At 30.4% G+C, this 12,532-nt stretch overlaps 1 pseudogene; it reads left to right on the top strand.

The window, feature by feature from the left end:
• LOC132755483 (trichohyalin-like) overlaps positions 1-11,867 on the top strand; it is a 45,083-nt pseudogene extending 33,216 nt beyond the window's left edge.
• The last annotated feature ends 665 nt before the right edge of the window (positions 11,868-12,532 follow it).

Genomic DNA, 12,532 nt, shown 5'->3' with positions numbered 1-12,532 from the left:
AAACAGAAACTTGGAAGATATGAATAACATGATTTAATATTAAAACAGAAACTTGAAAAATATGAATAACATGATTTAATAATTGCAGCGCATTTTTACTGATCTTTTAATGCAGTAATGTTAAAATAAGTGCCATAGAAAACATGATTTAATCATTGTAGGGCATTTTTGAGTGTTCTTTAAACGCAGTAATGTTGCAAAACATGGCCATAGGAAACATGATTAAATCATTGAGGGGTTATTTCTGAGTATTCTTTTAATGCAGTAATGGTATAAAACATTGCCTTAGTAAACATGATTTAATCATTGCAGGGCATTTATGAGTGGTCTTTAAACACAGTAATGTTGCAAAACATGGCCATAGTAAACATGATTTAATCATTGCAGGGCATTTATTAGTGTTCTTTTAATGCAGTAATAGTTTAAAACATGGCCGTAGTAAACATGATTAAGTAATTGAAGGGCATTTCTGAGTGTTCTTTTAATGCAGTAATGGCATAAAACATGGCCATAGTAAACATGATTTAATCATTGCAGGGCATTTATGAGTGTTCTTTTAATGCAGTAATGGCATAAAACATGGCCGTAGTAAACATGATTTAATCATTGCAGGGCATTTCTTAGTGTTCCTCCTTTGCAGGAATGTTATAAAACATGGCCTTAGTAGACATGATTTAATCATATAAGGGCATTACTGAGTGTTCTTTTAATGCAGTAAACATGGGTGTAGTAAACATGATTTAATCATTGCAAGGCATTTCATTTTGTAATTTTTAGTCTTTTAATGCAGTATTATTATCAATGCTTTGTAATGGAATAAAATATATGGCAAATATGGGGAAAGAAAACTTTGAGAAAGTCAAGTTAAAGATAATTGAACAACCCACAGCTGAATAAGTGAAATGGCTACAGAACAAAAAAAACAACAACAAAAAACAAAAACTTATTATTATTAAATTTGAAACATTAGTAGAAATTTTAATATCAAACTAGTGATAGCACGTCATATAGTGCTCCAGTCTAAGTTTGTAATTTTCTTTATATATAAAACTTTATCTTTGTTTCTGTTTCATAAAGAGGGTAGTATTTTAGTTACTGGCATAACTTTTAAATTCCAATATCATATCAATCATACATAAATACTTACCAATATTACTAAATGCTTAATGTATTGCATTTGTTTGTCTGTGTTTATAACATGCTTTTTGTTAAGTCGGCAGGTTTTAAGTTGTATTATTTGTTTTGAAGTTTCAAGATTATAATTGTTGTTTCAGTGTAACCAATCAGTATAAAGGGCTGAAATGTTCAAGATTTTCTTTTTTGCACTTTAAAAATAGTTAAAAAAAAAATTACATTAAAAATTCTGTTGATAATATTGTTTAGAAAATAGATAAATTCAGTCATTGTTACAGGGAATATTCTTTTCATGTAGCATTTGAGGGTACTCAGTTCTAACAAAAAAATGTCTGCCTGTCTTAGATAAATACATGTTCAAGATTGTTTCATGAAAACTATTTTTTCACAGTTTAGAATATTCCATCAAATAATAGTATATAATTGAATATTCAATTTTCCAAAAAGCCTATTCAGCAATATTTCTTGAACTTTTCAATTATCCCAAATACGAATATATATATTCATTTCAATAAACATGAACCATCAGGTTTTGGTTAAAATGTGAAAGCCATTACTCAAAGTACTGCATTCAGCTAACACATTGTCTGTTTTTTCTTCTTGTTTTGCCTATCTGCAGTAGTCATTTGGTGAGTAGAGTACGGAGTGCCCAGGCTCACCCGCCACCGTTCATGAGACGTACCTCTAACATCAGTCTAAGTGGCTCATTTTCCAGTCGTGCAAGGTACTTTACCAGCTTCTTTTTTTTATTTATGTATTTTTTTAAACCTTTTTTGTATCATAGCTCAGAAGTTTTCAAATCTTCCCTTTAGTAGAGTAGAAATATTTCTTGCACAGTCTTTCCTATTTCTTAATTCATATATTTTTTTATTACACTGCTTTTGTTTTTTTATCTCGCTAGTATATATAAAAGTACCACAGTATGTAGTTGAGTTTAAATATGATTTTATGTTGCCTTTTTCTATATGTCATGTTGGCTTATAAGTGAATGTTTTCTTTTTATGTCTAACTGCTTTAGCCTTTAGTGTAGCTAAATATATGTGTGTTCTAAATTAGCTTACACATAATTAAAGGGTTAAGGAAGGGAATAGAATTGAAATGTTAAATATTGTGTAAATTATACACAGAAAAACCAAACGAAAAATCGGCACACTGCAGCCGGGACTTGAACCATGTGTCTCTGGATTGCCAGTCCAGTATGCTAACTGCTTCACCACACCAGCCATTGTGTTTTCTTCGTGCTAATTGACCTTATATATTTAAGTCATTTTAAACTTTATTGTGACGTCTTCATTTTTCTTACCATAGCGGTGATTTATTTTTAGCTACTTTTTGCAGTTGAATGACACAGTCACACTTACAGTTTTATAATAAGAAAAAAAAACTGTGAGTGTGACTGTGTCAGGCAACTGCTGTATTCTATTTTTAATATATGTAATAACTAACCCTGTTTTATAATAGATAGTTTAAATCTTATTTTAGCTTTTTAGTATTATTGAACAAAAAAGTCACTTTAAGATTTTTTTTCCTATTCTTCTCGAATGTGCGTTAAGCTTATTATTTCCAATCATTATCATGAAACTTTATCTAATTATAATTATTATTATTATTTTTTAATAAAATATTGAATCTGTTAACTTTATTGCAGTTTCTTTACATTAGAATTTACTGGAGCACTATTATTTACTTGGTATTTTAAACTTAGTCTATGAAAGCAGCAATTGATTCGATAATGGGACTTTACATTGTACATGTATAATAGATGTAGATATAAAGATATAATGTAATGCATGGTTGAGTTAATCTTAGGCAAATTATAAGATTAAATACCATGATTGCATATAAAACTATAGTTATAGAAATTATATAGGGATGTAAACAGAGAGTTATTTTGTAGGTAAAGATTAGGAAAGGAATTTCAGTCTTGTTTTATTCTTGTTGTTTTGTTTATTAATAATACATTAGTTTAAAAGACTAAGGTAAGAAAATGATAAAAGTAAGCTGACCCATTCACACCTGACTTTTATAAAAAGTGTTATAACAAGAGTAATAAACACGTATTGGGCGTGATTCCTGAGCAAAATATGTACATAATTGATTGAAAATTTAATTAACAAACTGTTGTCTTATATACCTGTCAGATGTTGTCTTTAGTGCATGGATGTTGTATTTTGTATCAGCACGATGCAACACAACTTAATTAGCATGACATTCTTCACTTTGATTCTGAAATGCTCTAAGTTTAACCTGAACCTACTAAATTTCCTAAATGGACTTGTCCAGGTTCTGTTTTTGGAACTGTCCATATAATCAAAGTTAAGGATATTGATAACTTTGTGAAGTCGGTCAGTCAACATTGTAGTCTCAGCCTGGCTCTATACTTATGGCAAAGGTAAATCACTTTAACTACTGCAAGGTTCTTGATAAAGTCTCTGCCAACATTCATATTTGAACTTTACAAATAAAATTAGAATCATCATAGCTCAAGAGCCAGTAGATTTTTTTAATATTTGAAGTGCACTCGGCTGGACAAAGTTATAGAACCAGTGATGTACATTTATGTGCTGAAAGCTGGTTAAATTCAAAGATCAAATAGTGTACACCACTTAAAACTATTAAAGTGCCTCAATGCAATTTCAAACATTTGTCTGTTACAGAGTAAATGTTTTACTTTATTGATATTTCTGAATATGTCACTTTAAAGACTTCAAAATTATATATGTTGATTATTTAAATCATTATGTATACAAACAAAATTTCATCTTTTAAATAAGTTACTTAGATTCAGTCAACCTCTTCATTAACTTCTGAAACTGTGTTTGTTAAAATGAAAAGAAATAACTACAATGATTTAATGAATTAAGTTTTTGGTTTAAACTACAATGTTTAAATGAATTAAGTTTTTGGTTTAAACTACAATCTTTAAATGAATTAAGTTTTTGGTTTAAACTACAATGTTTAAATGAATTAAGTTTTTGGTTTAACCTATAATCTTTAAATGAATTAAGTTTTTGGTTTAAACTACAATGATTTAATGAATTAAGTTTTTGGTTTAAACTACAATGATTTAATGAATTAAGTTTTTGGTTTAAACTACAATGATTTAATGAATTAAGTTTTTGGTTTAAACTACAATGTTTAAATGAATTAAGTTTTTGGTTTAAACTACAATGTTTTAATGAATTAAGATTTTGGTTTATAAACTACAATGTTTAAATGAATTAAGTTTTTGGTTTGTCTTTCTGTATGTTCTTGTATCACAGCATTAATTGCTCATGGCAACTTCACAAAATTAAATGATTTTTTTTTGCATTTAAAATACCTTTATTTGTGAGTTAAAGGTCAATGAAGTCAAGGTCATTGAGGCTTTAAATAGATTTTTGATTTGCCTTGATTAATTTATCCATACATTCTTTGGAGTACATTTGTAAGGGTTTTAAGCCATCTGTTAAGGTTTCTGAATATACAAATTGACTCTTCTTTTGTTCTATATACAGGTAGTTAATATTATTCACTGTTTTTAACATTGCAAAGGTTGCCTCGGGTAGCATAATTATTTGATGCATTTAATTCCTAGAGAATGATACTGAAGGTTCTAAGCCTAGAAAATTGTGTTACAAGTAAGTTATATGTGTATGTTTTCAGTGTAACTGCTAGAACTGCTAGAGATATTGTTCTAGATGAGTAAGTGATGTCTAGTAAATAAAAATTGTCCTTAATAAGCATTATTCACAAAGTAACATTATGACTTACATGTCTGTTTTGTTAGCAGCATTGGAACCTGAGGTGTGTTAGTTGTGATGAACCCCAAACAATCTATTAGTAATAATAAATAAACAATTAAGGAATCAAGGTTTATATGTTTTTATTACACTACTGTACAGTTTCATGCTTTGAGCAATCATCAGGTACAAATGGTGTTGATTAACTAAGGGGAATAACTTTTACTCAATTTTACAAAACTTTTGCAAAAGGGAGACAACTTTTAGAAACAATGATATAATAAGTTATATTTATACCCCCAAAAACGAAGTTTGGGGGGGTATATAGGAGTCACCCGGTGGTCGGGCGGTCGGTCGGTCCAGACGTCCGTTGCATTTTCCTTGTCCGGAGCATAACTTGAAGACTAATGGTTGGAATTCAATATAACTACATACAATGGTCAAGCACATTGAGAGGAAGTGCAGTGCACTAGAACCATAACTCTATCTTGACTAATTACAGAGTTATTGCCCTTTGTTTCTTTTCCTTGTCCGGGGCATAACTTGAAGACTACTGGTTAGAAATCAAAACAACTTCATACAATTGTCAGGCACAATAAGGGGAAGTGCAGTGCACAAGAACCATAACTCTATCTAAAGTAATTACAGAGTTATTGCCCTTTGTTGCTTTTCCATTGCTGTTTTTTGTCCGGACCATAACATGAAGACTAATGGTTGGAATTAAATTTAACTACATACAATGGTCAAGCACATTGAGAGGAAGTGCAGTGCATAAGAACCATAACTCTATCTTGACTAATTACAGAGTTATTGCCCTTTGTAACTTTTCCTTGTCCGGGGCAGAACTTGAAAACAACTGGTTGGAATTCAAAACAACTTCATACAATTGTCAAACACAATAAGAGGAAGTGCAGTGCATAAGAACCATAACTCTATCTAAAGTAATTAAAGAGTTATTGCCCTTTGTTACTTTTCCATTGATTTTTTTTGTCCGGACCATAACTTGAAGACTAATGGTTGGAATTCAATATAACTACATACAATGGTCAAGCACATTGAGAGGAAGTGCAGTGCATAAGAACCATAACTCTATCTTGACTAATTACAGAGTTATTGCCCTTTGTTACTTTTCCTTGTCCAGGGCATAACTTGAAAACTACTGGTTGGAATTCAAAACAACTTCATACAATTGTCAAACACAATAAGGGGAAGTGCAGTGCACAAGAACCATAACTCTATCTAAAGTAATTACAGAGTTATTGCCCTTTGTTACTTTTCCATTGCTTTTTTTGTCCGGACCATAACTTGAAGACTAATGGTTGGAATTCAATATAACTTCATACAATGGTCAAGCACATTGAGAGGAAGTGCAGTGCACAAGAACCATAACTCCATCTTGACTAATTACAGTGTTATTGCCCTTTGTTACTTTTCCTTGTCCAGAGCATAACTTAAAAACTACTTTTGGAATTCAATACAACTTCATACAGTTGTCAAGGACATTTAAAGGAAGTGCAGTGCACAAGAGCCATAACTCCATTTTGACAAAATACAGAGTTACTGCCCTTTGATACTTTTCCTTGTCAGGAGCATAACTTAAAATGTACTTGTTGGAATTCAAAACAACTTCATACAATGGTCAAGCACAATAAGAGGAAGTGCAGTGCACAAGAACTATAACTCTATCTTCAGTATTTATAGAGTTATTGCCCTTTGTTCATTTTCTTTGTCTTTCTGGACTTATTACAGGGTAATTCAATTAAACTTCATCAATGGCCAACCACATTGAAAGGAAATGCAACATACAAGAACCACAACTATCTTTAATAGCCCACAACCATAACTCTATATTTCAATTCTTTTACAAGGTATTCTGTTACTAGTAACATCCTCATTTCCGAAGCAGTCTTGTGGGGGTATTAATCACATTTAGTGATAGTTCTAGTTAATTTTATATTTATTATAATGGAACTTAAATTGATTATAACAATTAGAGTAAGGTTCTAATTGTTTGATAATTTATAATAGGCATGGTAAATTGGAAACAAATAAAAAAGTGTAATAATCTAGGGAGCATGCCATTAATAATAGTATTGCTTTCTGTATATTGTTATCTACCTTATTATTTTGCTGATTAAAAATTATACAAATTCAATAAAGACATTTTTTATTATTTTTCTTCAAACATGCGATGTTAGATACTTGTCAAATGTAAAGGTCTTATTTTCCAAACTTCCGCTCAAACACTGTCAATTCTGTTAAGGGTTCCATTAAAATTAATTGGAGCATGTAATAACAAAATTTCGGAGATTTTAACAAATAGAAAATGTTTTGAATGATATAAACAAATTGTTCTCCTGTCATAAACATAGTTAATAAATGATAGTAACTACCTATAAACAGGATATTTATTACTTTTTGTGTAAGATGAAATCCACTCAACAGCATAAAATAAATCATTATATTACTCAAGTTTAAGTTAATATTATTATAATGGAATTAGAGCTATAATGATGGCCAGAGTCATAATTGTTTAATTTTTAGTATTCAATAATATAGAAACATGTGTGATATTTCTGGTGTATTTCATATATAATTATGTCACTATTATTTAATACTCACATCAAAATTCCATGTCAGTTCTTTTACTGTTTTATTAAGAAGTGATACTCTAAGGAATATTACATGTTTTTTGTGGCACTTTACATTTTATTTTGCACTTTGTTCCCAGTATATGACTTTCATACTTAACATTTTTTGTTCAGCTCAAGTTTTCCTCTTTCTTATAGACCTTTAAATCTATAAAGATTTTCATTTACAAAGTATAAATTTCTTTAAATATCATACTAGCATTTTAAGTACTTTTCCAATTTTAAGTTCTCTATAAAGCAGAGTATGATTTTACTGAAAAGATTTTCATCATTGTCAAAAAAGGAATGTTTCCAGTGTTATGATAATGAAAAAAATATTAAGAAAATAAATTATAACAAAGGCATGTTCAGCGGTCTTTGTTGCTAAATAATCTGATTTTGTTTCTAAACATGAATGAAATATATTCCCTGCTAATGAGGAATTTTTTTGCTTTTCTTTAATATTCGAGAACAAAAGATAGTAGTGAGATACCTTATTCTGATAAATAATAAAAAAAAAGCTTTTCAATTATTTTTACTCTTTATCTTACAGTTCCCTTCGTCAATCAAGCAAAAAGAAAAAAGACACATTTTCCGCGCATCAGGAGCAACAAGAATACTATGATGAAGATCATTTCGAAGATAATTCACGTTTCCGTCCCGCCAGTCGCCAATTTGAAGATGTTCCACGTTTTGGCCAATCAGGTCGACAGCAATATGATGATTTTCAGCAATCCCGCCGTTCGTCTTCCAGTCGCCGTTCTCTAGATGATACTCAACCATTCCGTCCAAACAGCCGTCAATCCTTCGAAGACCAGCCTCAATCCTTTGGAACCTAGTTACGGAAGTATACGCCAAAATGGACAGGCTTACGCCAACCCCATCATGGAAGAGGATGACGTTATACAAGCTCAATATTTGACAGAAGATCAAAAATATCGCCAACCTCCACCAGCACAGTTACCTCCCATTAAAGCTGGGAAAAAGAAGAAAAAGAAGTTTTTGAAAAAAATGGCTCATTCCCCTAGACCTGAAAATGATGATGACTTTTAACAATATTTATGACATTTAGAAAATACAACTGGCATCTTGTAGATAGAGAACAGTTATAGGTTAATTAGTTGTATTGGGCATTCATATAAAATAATATATCCTTAGTTTAGATTGTCAATTAAATTATTTCTTTTATTACTTTAATCTGACATTTTCCTCATTGTAGAGTTTAATAGTTCAAACATTGTATTTGTCTTGGAATATTTTTTTTCAAATCTTATGAAATATAAAAAAAAGGAAAGAAATTATAAAAACTCTCTTAATTCAACTATATTTTTTTAACTGTACTTTTCATTTAAATTGAACATTTATATGTTGCCTAAAAATACTAGGATGTCTACTGTGAGTGTAACCTGAACTGTGATTGATTGCTCAAACGTGATAATTCAGGTACGAATTTATTGTTGTATATTGTGTTATTTTACTATTTAGTATTTTTCCTGTAATTTTCAAACCAAAATCTATTCCTTACAAAATTTACCTCTGAAATTATGAAACTGTGTTTTAAGACAAAAAGCTGTGGAATCCTTGTAACCATCATAATATTACATGAATAATTTGTGAAGTATATGTTAAGTATACAAAATATGTTGAAGCATGGAATGTTGCTGACCATTACACATATTGATGAAACATACAAAACCATTCATGGTAATTAAATTTCAACATTTTCTTGACACAAATCTTCTCATTCTCCTGCAATATGATTCATATATTTATTTTAAAGTGTTGTACATGTAACACTGTCTATGTATATCTATGACGTAGATGTGCTATAACATTACATGTACTTGGAAGAACAAGCACTCGCTAAAAAAGAAGAAAAACACCTTAAAGTTTGTGTGAAAAATGTAATTAGCCTTATGTTTTAATATGTTTTTGTGAGATATAATCATTAATGTTGATTTAAACAGTCTGTACTGAATTCAATTTGTTGACTTAATGTTACTGATTATTATGAAATAGGATACAAATGAAATGTAACTTTTTTGAAAATATTTATTCTTTCTATGTACCAATCTGATCTGTGATAGTAATTTTATTACATTTTATCTCTTTTTTATTGTGATTTTAGATGATATTTATTATTTTATGTTACAAATGAAAATAATGAGCCAACTTTGATATATATATTTAACTATATTTGATAAGGTTTACATATATGATACTGAAATATTCACTGTTTATGTATAATGTAGTTTGGTTGATTTTTCTCATAATTGTGGACCATGGCTGCTTCAGGTTTCAAATGTATTACCCGATTTTTTTGAGATTATAAAGCAAATATCCAAAAGGGCAGGTGAAAAGAATTCATAAAAGTGAACAATAATTGTTCAGCTCCATTAATTGTGTTCTATGTTATCATGGCATCTTTTATCAAGTGAAGTGAATATTCAAAATTAACCATAAACAGGTATTTTGTATCAGTTCTTTCTATATTAAAATTGCACCGTCCATCTGTCTGTCTGTCCATTCATCTTTGCATCCCCTTTTCATTTGTGTCTGGACTGTTACTTTGTCATACATTGAGAGATTTTGACATAGCTTGGCACAAATGTCTACCACATCAAGAGAAGAGTTTAAAGATAAACATTCGTGTCCAGACTGTTACTTTGTCATGCATGGAAGGATTCTAAAATAACTTTGCACAAATGTCTACCTCATCAAGACAATGTGTTGTGACTAAGGCTCATATTCATCTGTCCGTATGTGTATCCACAACAATCTTGTTGAGACTGTAACTTTGTCATGCATTGAGGGATTTTGAATTAACTTTGTCTATCACATGACAATGTTGTGTCGTGTCCAGAAACTACATCCCTTCTTCAAAGGTTCAAGTCACACTTATATTTTGAAGGTTTACGCCATCACAATTAGAGATTATAGGTACACACATCCGTGTCAGGACTATAACTTTGTCATGCATTGAAGAGTTTTAAAATAACTTGGCACAAATGTCTACCACATCAAGATGATGTGTTTGTTGTAAGACCCATGCTCCTACCTCCAAGGTCAAGGTCACTCTAATAGTTTGAAGGTACTTATGCTCATAAGAAGAGTTTGAAGGTACAAATTAATTTCCAAACTGTAACATTGTCATGCATTGTAGGATTTTAAAATAACTTGGCATAAATGTCTACCACATCAAGATGATGTGTCGCATCCAAGACCCTTGGCCTAAGGTGTTAAGTTTGCTATAAATAGTTCTTCATTTTATAAGAACAATATTTAGCAATTAGTTACTTTCATTCTCTTTTCTTTTCATAATATCTGCATACTTATAAAAACCTTTTTGGGGGGCATTTGTCACTTGCGTGACAGCTCTTGTTCGTTACATTTATTTAAATTTTGAATCTTTGATTTTTAGTTGTACATATTGATATATTGTGATAGTGATATAATGTGATATAGTAAAATGGCAGTCTATTTTTAGTGTCAAAAGGAGAACCCCATAATTGACTTATATTATGTTACATACAAGTGTAAGTAATGTTTGGTGCATTTGTTTGTTGTTATGGCTTTACACCAATATTAATGCATATATGGTCATATCTCAATGAGTAGTCTATCTAACCAGCGTTCTTGGATAATTAACCAGAAATTGCAAAATTTCTGGCCATTCCCACTACTTGGTGCAAAACTTTTCCAACATAACTAGATTTGTGTAACTTAACTAAATTTTAAAACAATCTGCTATTAATTACTCATACACATACATAAAAGTAAACAAAATAATTACAGTAAATTATGGTATAATAAAACTAGTAAAATTGAAAGTATTAGAATGTTGATATAGAAATTTTACATTATCAGAATGGGACCATCTCCTGATTTTTACATGTACCAGCAGAATTTTGGTTAAAACTACTTCAACAAACTCCTTATTTTATTTTTAAGTATTTTTTTGTTGGAATAGAAACAATAGATATATTTGTGTTACTTTCCATGTATTTTACACACAAGTCTTTTCTATAGATAGCTATGGTAAACTAAACAGATTGCAATTTAATTCAAATAAATTTCTTTTGATAAAAAGCTAAAGTTTGATCAACGAAAAGGTATAGGCAAACATGTTTTATTTAATAGAGTACAGTATGATAAAAGATTCACTACAGATTACTGATATGATTTTTTTCTCATTACACTAAAGGTATAAAAAATAAGAAAGTTATGGGCTTTTTTATGTAGATTTATTTATTTATTTTCTTTGTTGATTTTTTTTGTACACATGTTATATTGATAGTTCACTTTTGTTTATCATTTTGATTTTTTTCATCATCTCTACACAATAAAGTCTTTTCTGTAATAAAATTTTCTAGAAAACAAATATTGATTGTTTTATATTGTACAAAATGTACCAAACATCAATGATTATGGAGATTTCCTAAAGAAAGGGGTGCAATATTAACCCTTAGTCTGCCCGCAGCAATATTACTTAATATACCCATGCAGCCAGTGCAGGCCAAGATCAGCAGGATCATCGGTTTTTTCCAGCTTTTCTGAAGAAAGAAGACCTCAGGCCCCCAGTTCTGTAATATTTCAAACAAGAGCATGTAGCTGTGTTGAACCACCAACATTCCATAAGCTAGCTGGATAGCTTCCTCACATGAAAGACTTCAAATTTAGTTCCTAGCCAGATTTGAATCCAGTCGTAATAAAAAAATGAATGTTGTTTTTAGAATGAAGCATTTTTAGCTCGACTATTCGCAGAATAATCGAGCTAATGCAGTCACCCATTTGTCGGCGTCGGCGTCCCTGTGGTTAAGTTTTTGTATGTAAGCTGGTATCTCCATAACTACTGAAGGGAATGGATTGAAACTTCACACACTTGTTCTCTGTGATTATCTAAGATGATTGGCACAAGTCCCATAACTCTGATTTGCTTTTTTACATATTTATGCCCCTTTTTTGACTTAGAAATTCTTGGTTAAGTTTTTGCGTGTAAGCTGGTATCTCCATAACTACTGAAGGGAATGGATTGAAACTTCACAC

This window comes from Ruditapes philippinarum, unplaced genomic scaffold (genome assembly GCF_026571515.1).
Source record: "Ruditapes philippinarum isolate M1 unplaced genomic scaffold, ASM2657151v2 ctg219_1_1_1_1, whole genome shotgun sequence".
NCBI classification, from domain to species: domain Eukaryota; kingdom Metazoa; phylum Mollusca; class Bivalvia; order Venerida; family Veneridae; genus Ruditapes; species Ruditapes philippinarum.
The sequence above is the reverse complement of the archived record's forward strand: the minus strand, read 5'-3'. Positions and strand labels throughout refer to the sequence as shown.